Consider the following 11627-nt stretch of genomic DNA (forward strand, 5'->3'; position numbering starts at 1 on the left):
CTTGCCTGATACTTGGTATGCTCAATGATATTTATGAAATGTGTGTATGAACAATTTAAAAGCAGAAGAGTATTGAGAAACTTTAGAAAAATATACAGAAAACTGTAAAAGAAAGTCATGGTCCAAGTATGCAGGAAGCTGAAATTTGCTATAATGTTAAAAAATATTAGGATGTAATAAAATAATTCATTAAATCTTGACAGCTGTGTTCTCCTCTGGCTGAAACAGTTGTAAAATAGGAAAAATAAAGATGGTATGCTACATGGCTGTGTGATGGAATAAAAACATAATAATATAAACACTTGTAGTTACACATTTTTAGAATGAAGTATGCAAAATGAGTGGAAATTAATTAAGGCAAAAAACAGAATGTAAATCTCATCAATCTTGAAAGTGCAAAGCTATAGGTAATGGATTTGGAAATCAGAAAAAGAAAGACAGTGGAAAGAAGTAAAATGGGCCCTCATACTCTCATCTTTTACCAGAGAAAAGTCAAGGCATACTTTTGAAGGTGTATAAAATAAGAAGATGCTCTTTCAGGTATCAGGTGACAAATCTATTCCGTTAACTTTACTCATATGAGTTTTGCCATATCTTAAACAACCTGTATTATTATTTACTTGAATTTTCTGTTATTTGCCATCATTTTTTACTTAAACATATAATTTTAATAGCACTGTTAAACAGGAAAAACCAGTATTTTTGCCATGAATAGGAGTTTTTTTTTAATAATGGCAGTAAGTTGGCTTAGTTTAAAAATAAAATTTAAAATAAAAAATATAATAAAAATAAATCAAGTTAATTTATAAAAATATACACATGATAAGTAATTCCTCTCAGATTAAGCTGGCTGTCTTGAGGATGAGTCAATAATAAAATGCTGAATCAATAATAATGAGTTGACTTGATATCAGCAAAATAGTAGAAAGCTGAGGTAGCTATATTTATTTATTTTTCTTTCAAGATTTTAAATTTCAAATTCATTAACATATAGTGTAGTACTAGTTTCAGGAGTAGAATTAGTGATTCATCACTTACATACAATACCCAGTGCTCATCACAAGTGCCCTCCTTAAAGCTCATCACCCATTTAACTCAGCCCTCCACCCACCTCCCCTCCAGCAATTGTCAGTTTGTTTTCTGTAGTTATGAGTCTCTTATGGTTTGCCTCCCTCTCTAGGTTTTTATCTTTTTTTAAAAAGATTTTATTTATTTATTCATGAGAAACACATAGAGAGGCAGAGACACAGGCAGAGGGAGAAGCAGGCTCCATGGAGGGAGCCCGACGTGGGACACGATCCTGGGTCTCCAGGATCATGCCCCAGGCTGACGGCGGTGCTAAACCGCTGAGCCACTCAGGCTGCCCTCTACTAAACATTTAAAGAAGAATTAATACTAGTTCTTTTTAAACTCTTCTCAAAATTGAAGAAGAGAGGGGGCAGCCTGGGTGGCTCAGCGGTTTAGCACCGCCGTCAGCCTGGGGCATGATCCTGGAGACCCAGGATCGTGTCCCACGTCGGGCTCCCTCCATGGAGCCTGCTTCTCCCTCTGCCTGTGTCTCTGTCTCTCTCTCTCTCCCTCCCTCTCTCTCTCTCTCTCTCTCTATCTCTGTCTCTCATGAATAAATAAATAAAATCTTAAAAAAAAATTGGAGAGGAGGGAATACTCCCAACCTCATTTTAGGAGGCCAACAACACCCTGATACCAAAACCCAGTAAGGATACTATAAGAAAAGAAAACTACAGACTGATATTCCTGATAAGCATAGATACAAAAATTCTTACCAAAATTTTAACAAACCAACTGAACAGCATGTTAAAAAGATCAGACACAATGATAGAGTAGGATTTATCCTTGGGATGCAAAGATGGTTCAACATACCAAATCAATAAATGTGATGTGCCACATTAAGAGAATGAAAGATAAAAATCATGTGATCATCTCAATAGATACAGAAAATGCATCTGACAAAATACAACATCCTTTCACAACACATTCAATAAATTGGGTATATAAGGAGCATAACTCAACATAATAAAAGCCATATAACAAGCCCACAGCTATCTCCCTTAGAGGTAAAAGGCTGAAAGCTTTTTCTCTAAGATCAGAAACAAGACTAGGGTGTCCATGCCCACTCTTATTTACCACTCCCATTCAACATGATACTAGAAGTTCTAGCCAGGGCATCAGACAAGAAAAAAAAGTAAAGGGCATCCAAATTGGACAGGAAGAAGTAAAATTGACTTTGTTTGCAGATGATATGATTATATATGAAGAAAGTACTAAAGACTTCACCAAAACATTAGAACTGATTAACAAATTCAGTAAAGTTGCAAGATACAAAATCAACATTCATAAATCAGCTAACAAACTATCTGAAAAAGAAATAAAGGAAAAACTATCCCGCTCATAGTAGCATCAAAAATAATAAAATAGTTAGAAATAAATTTAACCAAGGAGGTAAAAGAACTGTACACTGGAAACTAGAGGTGTTTGATGAAAGAAATTGAAGAAGACACAAGCAAATGGTAAGATATCCCGTGTTTAAGGGTTGGAAGAATTAATATTGTTAAAATGTCTATGCTATCCGAGGCCGTCTAGAGATTCAATGTACTTCCTATCAAAATTCCAATGGAATTTTTCACAGTAATAGAAAAATCCATCTTAAAATTCATATGGAACCACAGAGGACCCCAGAGAGCCAAAACAATCTTGAGAAGGAAGGAAAAAATGGAGGTTTCACACTTTCTGACTTTAAAACATAGGGGCGCCTGTGTGGCTCAGTTGGTTAAGTGTCTGACTCTTGATTTTTGACTCAAGTCATGATCTTGGGACCTTGGGATCGAGCCCCACATTGATGTCTGCAGTCAGCAAGGAGTCCACTTGAGGATTCTCTCTCTCCCTTTCCCTCTGCCCCTCCCCCTGTTTGTGCTCTCTCTCTCTCTCTAAAAATAGATATTTTTTACAAATGACAAAAATGTAGTAATCAAAACAATATGGTACTGAAATAAGGACAGAAATATAGAACAATGGAACAGAACAGAGAGCCCAGAAATAAAGCCATATACATAGGGCCAAATAATCTTTGACAAGGATTCTGAGACTGTACGATAGGGAAAGGATAGTTTCTTCAACAAATGATGCTGGGAAACCTGGATAGCCACATGCAAAAGAATGCAAAAGAATGTGCATATAGTTAAAAATACTGTACTGTACTCTTAAGTCATTAAGTTAAAAAAGTTATTCTTAGGCAGTAGATAGAAAGATTTCTTCTCTTGTTTTGTTTTGAGATTATCTATATGCAAATACATATAGATATACTTCTCTCTCAGGCTTTTTTACATAAATTATAGCATACTTTATATAACCCTGCTTCACAAATATATATTGGAGACCATTTTATAAAACTAAATAAAAATCCTATTCTTTAAAAAAAAAGTTAGCTGTAGCTTTCTTTCTTTTTTTTTTTTTTTTTAAGATTTTACTTATTTATTCATGAGAGACACGGAGACAGACAGAGGCAGAGACACGGGCAGAGGGAGAAGTAGGCTCCATGCAGGGAGCCTGGCGTGGGACTTGATCCCAGGTCTCCAGGATCAGGCCCTGGGCAGAAGGTGGCGCTAAACCACTGAGCCACCCTGGCTGCCCAGCTGTAGCTTTCTTTAAGTGGAAGTACTATTTTGAGATAAATTCTGTATGTTTGTTTTTTATTTTTAGCTTCAAAGTAAACATGATCAAGAATCTTGACTCACACATGCAAGTAGTGAGAAAGAAGTACATTTATTTATATTCCTGCTCTAATAGGGTTGGAATCTGATAATTAAATCTTAGCCAAAAATGATGGAAACATTGTTGATTTTGTTTTTGTTTTCATAACTCATCTGGAAATATAGTTTGGGGATAATTTACCAAATACCTAGAAATCCTAGAAAAAATATATCAAATATCTTTTTCAATGCATTTATGATTTCCCCAAGAAAGCGTAAGAAAAACGTGCAGGGAACAAGATAAAATAGGGAAACTGAAAACCAAGATGCTTAGTGGGAAGTGAAGCCTCACTGGTATTAGGGTATTAGGGTAACGAAGCAATTATATTTTAATGGCTATGAGAGACTCAGATGATCCCTAGTGTTAGTCTCCTCTTTGGAGACTTTGATCCTAGACTCTCACATGGCCAGGACTTTTGAAGAAGTATACCTTTGGGTAAGGGGGAAAAATCTAGTTTATCTGTCAACAAGACAATAATTTCAAGGTAAAAGGAAGCCAATAGATGAGTTAACCAACATATTACAAATAGTGAAAGAGAAAATTGGTTAATTGGAAAAGAGCCCTGAGAGAATCATCCAGAGCAGCGTAGTACTGCAAAGGTTTTTGCTATTGGAAGTCACTGGGTGGTTAGGAACCCGGTGTCTTAGAATCTCAGCTTGTTGTGGCCCTCATTGTTGTCATCACCACTGTTCGATTGATATTGTCACTATTAACACTAATGTCATTCTTGTGGCCAGAGATATAGCCTGAAACTGGAATGAGGAAGAGAGTTTATTTTCTCCAGCTGCTTCCAGTAACCTGCCACTATTTCTCACTACCAAAAACTCTCTGAAAGCCAGCAGGAAGAGAGTCTAGCAATTGTGGTTGGAAGGATCTGCAATATTCAGCAAAGACAGGTGGGTGGGAGTATGAATGGAGAACAAATAGGCAATTGCTTGATGAGCTCAAAAATCACATCAAACTCCTCCCATGAGGGAAGGTATGCAGTAACGAAGGCTAAACAATCATTATGCTACTACAGTTAGGTGAGTATAAAAAATTGGAAAGAAGGAGGATGCGTGGTTGACATGTGACCTAGGTCTTTCTTCTTAGCTGGAATTCAGTGATTGCTGTCAAAAGATGATGAATCAAGAGGCGCCTGAGTGGCTCGTCAAACTCTTGGTTTCATTTCAGCTCAGGTCATGATCCCAGGGTCATGAGATGGAGCCCGGCATTGGGAATCTGCACTCAGCTGAGTTGTCTACTTGAGATTCATCACCTTCCTCTCCTTCCCGCTCTGCTCCTCTCTCTGCTTGCACTCGCACTCTTTCTCTCTCAAATAACTAACTAACTAACTAACTAAATAAATAAATAAATAAAATCTTTAAAAAAAAGATGAATCAAGAAGGCAACATAATCACTTCATTTAAAGCATGGAGAGAATCACTGTTGGGCCAAGAAGATAAAGAATGAAAGGTTATGGATTCTACGGTGGGAGGAGTGGGAAGTGGTGAGGCAGGAAACCCCTGGTTTGCAGTTTGACCCTTCTCTGCTACTTTCACATGTTAGCCATATTTATGTGTTATTTTGGAAACAAAACTAACCACCAAAAAATCAACTAACACCATAAACATAAAGATATAACAGTCACGGGCAGCCCGGGTGGCTCAGCGGTTTAGTGCTGCCTTCAGCCCAGGGCCTGATCCTGGAGACCCAGGATCGAGTCCCACGTCAGGCTCCCTGCATGGGGCCTGCTTCTCTCTCTGCCTGTGTCTCTGCCTCTCTCTCTGTGTCTCTCATGAATAAATAAAAAAAATCTTAAAAACAAAAATAACAGTCACGGTATAATTACAGGTGTGGGCAAATTGTGTTTGCTGTTAGGGAACACTCTTGAGGCAATTGGCGTGTTGGAAATTCTGTCATGTTTCACCTCAGATTATTGTTATGTTTTATGCCAAAAGCTAGATCATAAAAAAAAATGGATGAGTTTTGTGTATTTATCAGTAGGGTATGATAAAAGAACACACTTAAATATTTGGAGTCTGAATTGCTTTAGGGGATCATTCTACTACTGAGGTTTAGCTTATATTGTTCAAGTTTTCTTACACGGACAGCGAAGGAAGGATAATTGAAGTGCAACTTAATGGATTGTTTTCAGGAAGAGCGGACAGGTGCCACAGGGCCCAGAGGGGGAGTGTCTCAGGAGCAAGCCAGCTGGTTGGCTCTCTCCCTAATTCTCTCTCCCTCCCTCACGTCTCTATTCTTAGCCTGTCTGCTTCACTTTATTTCTCTGCAGACATCTTCTCTCCGACTCTCTGTGTTCATGGCTAATGGTGAACATGTCACAGCTGATACCCTGGGATCAAATCTTCAGTAGGGATTTGTGGCATCTCTGAATTCCAGTTCCAAATTCTTACAAGTGAGACTACATATTGGCCCAGTTTGGTTTCACTGGTAAACTTGAACCCAAATACCTATGACTCTTTGGGTTATGGTGGCGGTTGTGGCTTTGCCTGCTATAAACAGAGTGTAAGTTCAAGAACTGCACACACGTGCCGAAGCACACCACTGCATCTCTGTGTATTACTTTGGTGTCTGCACAGACAATGTTGATGGCCCAGCTCAATCTGGACAACTTTCAATTTGTTTTATTGCAATTTGTTTAGCTTATGGGTGATTTATGGGTTGCGGAGTGCTGGAAAAGCCTGGTGATTTGTGTTTATAGCAAAGAGAGCTGCGTTTGAATATTTAAGCAATGTTAATATGAGGCAGAGGAAGGCATGATTTAAATGGTGTTGGGAAGATAAATTTAGATCTATTGTACTGAAGACAAAACAAATAACCTTTGTTTTAAGAGGGTAAGGGAAAAGATAGAATTTTCAAAAGTGATTAAAAATATCTCTAAGGATCAAGGTTTATTTACATTGCCCTTATTTCAAGGTCAAAGAGATAGAAAAATTTAGAGAGGTTGAGAGACACAAGAGAAAGTCAGTCTTTTTTGAGAAAAATATGACTGCTGAAGACAGTTTTCAAGACAAAAAGAAAAAAATCTATTCATTATATATGTCATGAGTGGTTAATTCTCAGTATAAAGGAAGGAAAGAGAGATTACTAAAAGGCAAAAAGAAATAAATGAAGAGTCTGAGAAGCCTATTTGGAGTAGTTTTAAAGAATAAATAAAGGGAAGGAAAGTCAATATAGATTCATTCCACAAATTCATCTGGAAGAAAAAAAAGTAATTGGTAAAAAATAGCCGGAATATTCTTAAAGAGAAAGAACGGGGAGGGTAATGTGTTCCTCCTAATTTAAAAATAAATTGAACAGCAACAAGAATTAAAGTAGTGTTGCATTGGTCAAAAACCTAACAAACAGATCAATAAAACAATGAGTACTGGAAGAAACTGAAAAAATTTTTTAAATGCTCAAAATAGGATAAAGGAAATATCACAAATCAATGGTGAAATAGTGTAGGGGACAAGTTAGATCCTTGCTTTGTATTATGTACCCGAATAAAATCAGCTGAAAAGAATTAATGGAAACAAAACAAAGAAAAGAAGCATTTTTAAGATAAACTAGGGGAAAAGTAGATGGATTTTAGCTGGATTTGGGTGACTTCCTTAGCTTAAAAGCAAGGGAAGAAATCACAGTTGCTCAGCCTTGCTGTGTCCCTCTCCCCAGGGGAGAGCTGCCCAGCCCCAAAAGGAGAGCTGACTTTGTTTCACCAGTAAAATTATACTCTAGGCAGGTCTGAACTGGTGGGTTGGGGACATAATGGCCTAAAACAGTGCTTCTCACACTGGGATCACTGGACCAGCTGTATCAGAATCTCCTGTGGTTATACTGTGAATGAATGGAGGAGAAAGGAAAAAAAAAAAAAAGAAGAAGAAGAAGAAGAAGAAGAAAGGAAAAGAAAGGGAAGGAAAGGAATTTTAAAAGGATACAAAGAGAAATCTAGATTCTGTCTCAGACATACTGAATTAAAATCTCTGGCAATACAGCTCACGACTCTACCTATCTTAACCCACATTTTAAATACAATGTCAAGTTTTGAGAATATTGGCTAAAAGACGCATCGTTAAGTAGGCTGGAAGGAGGAGCATTTAGCAGATGTGTTAGAATATTCTGTGGTATCTCTACTGTGACATCCCAGGGATGCCCACAGAAAAGTCCTGGCTTCTCATCAGCATCAAGGCACACTCTCTGAGTATGACGCCTCTACCTCTCACATTCCATGCCATTCTGTCTAGGTTACAGCATGCAGTTGGCATGTTTTACTCAAAATTAATGAGTAAAAGTACAAAAGAGCAATCTCTCCATATAGCCTCTAGGAGGATTGCCCATCATTTGGAGAAGATGCAGAGAATTATCTGTCATGTGTTACTACTGACTTTTGTGAACAAATTTTGGTTGACTCTGTCAAGAACAATTAATTGGCTCGTTTAAACTTCATTTCAACTTCCTTCTAAGTTTGAGAGGTTAGAAAGCCAAATACCATGTATTCCCAGGCTTCTTTGCTGCTGGAGTTAATGGATGAGAATTCAGTTGTACCAGTTAGGTCGACTCACGCGGTATTTGATCATAGGGGTGTGGTGAAGGCCATCTCCCTGCAGACTCTGTTGGTAAGCCAGGAGATCCTGCAGCTTCTTTCCAGTATACTTTCCCCAGTTTCTCAGCAATATAGACACCAGTAGCTTCTTGATGTGGTGAGAGCTCCATGTGTGGTCTCCGAGGAGGTAGTTCTACAATGTTCCAGTGACCCCAGAAGCCCATCCTAGAACTTGCCCTGTTAGACTACTTTGTAAGCACCTAATGACCTTGTAGTAAACCTCTTATTGTTTAAAATACAGAGTGGATTCTGTTCTTACACCAAACTAATGGATACGCCAGCAATCAAGAGTCTGAAGAGTTCGGGGGCACCTGGGTGACTCCCTCAGTTAAGCATCTGACTCTTGATTTCAGCTTAGGTCATGATCTTAGAATTGTAGGCTACAGCCCCATGTCAGGCTCCATGCTGGGTGTGGGCCCTGCTTAAGATTCTTTCTCACTCTTTCCCTCTGTCCTTAACTCCCTTTCTCCCTTCTCTCTTAAAAAAAAAAGGGGGGGGGGGAGAGTTCATCACTAAAACGTCCTGTTCGGGTTTAATATGCCAGTTTCACTGAAGAAGAGTGTCCTCGAAGAAGCAGTGCAGATTATCCATTTTATTATTTGCTCTTAAATATACATCTTTTAAATTTTCTGCATGATGAAATGGACACGGAGTACTTTTGCTGTGCACCAAACTTGTTTGTCTAGAGGGAAAGCACTTGTAAGATTGTTTGGGTTGTGAGCTAGTCACTTTTCCACGAAGCATCATTTTTCTTTAAATAGCAACTGACAGGTTAAGTAAGGTTATTCGGATCTGGGTACTGGGTAGACATCTTCTCAAAAACAAACAAAATGAATCTGCCATTTCAAGGATAACTACTTGGCACTTGTTACCGATGATAAAATTTGAGCTTTCAAGCAAAAATTAAAATTTGGAGACACTTGTATGCATTACAGGGAGCAAAGACTTTTCTCACAAAGCTGGTGGTGAAATTTCCAAATGCATTTTGTTTCCTGTCATATCAGGTAATGCAATATGTTGAAACTTGGGAGAGCTACATAACTCAGCAGCCAATCTTTACCCATGGCCTCCAGATGTTACAAAATCATGCCTGGATAAAACTTCGTTCAAAGCGCAGGAGAGACGCACAGATTTTACTGTGACGGAGAAGGAAAAATTCACTGATATTTTTACAGATTTTGCAGAGCAACTAAACTTTGAGAAATCACTTGACCAGTTTTGATGTAGTATCAAATAAGAATACCCACAATTACTTGAAAAGTCTATATGCCTGTGTGAGGCTGGATTTTCTTCCTGGACTTCAAGCAAAACAACATACTGAGATTAACTGTAGACACAGATGTAAGACTCCAGGTGTCTTTCACTAAGCTGCACATTAGGGATGCCACGATTTAGAACGCCTCAATTCCCCTCACTGCTCTTTCTATTTTGAAAAGAATGTGACCTTTCATAAAAATATGTTACTAACAGTAACATGGGGGGGCTTTACTATTGCTATTTTACTGCCTACATAAAAAATAAAAATTTTGGTTTCAATCTGTAGGACTCTACATATTGACAGACATGACCCACTTGCACAAAAGTTCTTCACTTCGGAGTGTAGCGGGGCCTGGGAACCGAAGAACAGCACCAGGTCAACACCACACTTCACCAGGAGATGGCGCTGCTAACGCACATTGCGACCTCGCGGGCCCTGCTGAAATCCGAGGCTTCGGTTTCTGCAGCACCCACAAGGGACTTGCACCATCCTTTTAAATCTTTTTTTTTTCTAATATTTATTTATTTATTTATTTATTTATTTATTTATTTATTTATTTATGATAGTCACAGAGAGAGAGAGAGAGAGGCAGAGACACAGGCAGAGGGAGAAGCAGGCTCCATGCACCAGGAGCCCGACGTGGGATTCGATCCGGTGTCTCCAGCACCCTGGAGCGCTAAACCGCTGCGCCACCCAGGGATCCCTGCACCATCCTTTTAATGAGGCCAGAATTTTGTCTGAGCCGATGGAGGAGAAGGAGACAACCGGGAGAGGAAGGCCATCTCTAAGTCTTAATAAAGCCCTAGAAAAACTTGTGATCACACACAGAGGGAGGGAAAGAAGATACAAGAGGCGGGTCCCCAAGCTACAGAGAAGGAAGGATTCCGGGCTCGCTGCATCGCGGCCTAGGGCAGTGCTGGCCCATCTGTACCCACGTCAGGCCGGAGGGCATCACTGGGGGCCCAGCTGTTCAAGGACATCAGACTTCTCCGGGAAGGAAACCTTCTCTCTGCTCTGGCTGCTCTTTATAGGATGAGGACAATTCTTTTCTGTGACCTTCAAGTTACTGTGAGAACGGATCCGACTCCTGACCCACCACACGTCCTCCATCGTCCACAAACTCGAATTCTCTTACCAAAGTCACAGAGGCTGTTCTGTGTGTCATACTTCATAGTCTGTAGCTATGATAAGCATAGGAACGCCAGTTCCCTGGTATCATGAGCAATTAAATAATAGTCTATATCCATGCAGTTTATAACCTGGGAAATTGGTTCTGAGAAACCATGTCATTTCAAAGATGCAGGGCCCACCACCTGGGATAGTATTATGATGATTGCAGGCTCAACTCCAAAAGGTCTCCATTCCTCACGATCCAGCCTCGTGCAAAAGTGTTGATATTTCTTCTATGGGTAGCAAGTCAGTGCATGCAGAGATAATCTGTCCTTTCGAACTTGCTGTTGCTAGGAAATGTGAAATGTGGGAATGTTACTGCACTAAGCGTCAGGCTCTGCATCGGGCATGCAGTCTGCTTAAGATTCTCTCTCTCCCTCTGCTCCTGCATGCCCCCCCCCCCAAATGTGCATGTTCATGGGGGGGGGGGCACATTCTCTTTCTCTCTCTCTATCTCTCAAAAAAAATTGGGATCCTGTCAAGCAGACCCCATGTCAGGAGTTTTCATGAAAGTGGTTTTTGGAGAGGTGACAGTTAAGGAGGAAAAGCAAGAAAGAGAGCAGTAGGTCAGCTAGAGCACTTAACAGAAGAAGACGCTGGAATACTGGTGCACAAGTCCTTCCCCCTGGGTAAATAACTAGAAGTAGCATGCTGGGTCATATCATAGATTTATGTTCACCTTTTTAAGAAACTGCTAAACTTTCCAAAGCATTGGTAACCTTTTTATTTGCATAGCTGTGGTATGTGAAGGATCCAGTTCTTCCAGGAACTGTGTGTTGAAAATTACAAAGCATTGCTTAGAGAAATTAAAGGAGACCTGATGAAAGGAGAGGTAGACCACGTTCA

Source organism: Vulpes vulpes, chromosome 14 (assembly GCF_048418805.1).
Source record: "Vulpes vulpes isolate BD-2025 chromosome 14, VulVul3, whole genome shotgun sequence".
NCBI classification, from domain to species: Eukaryota; Metazoa; Chordata; class Mammalia; order Carnivora; family Canidae; genus Vulpes; species Vulpes vulpes.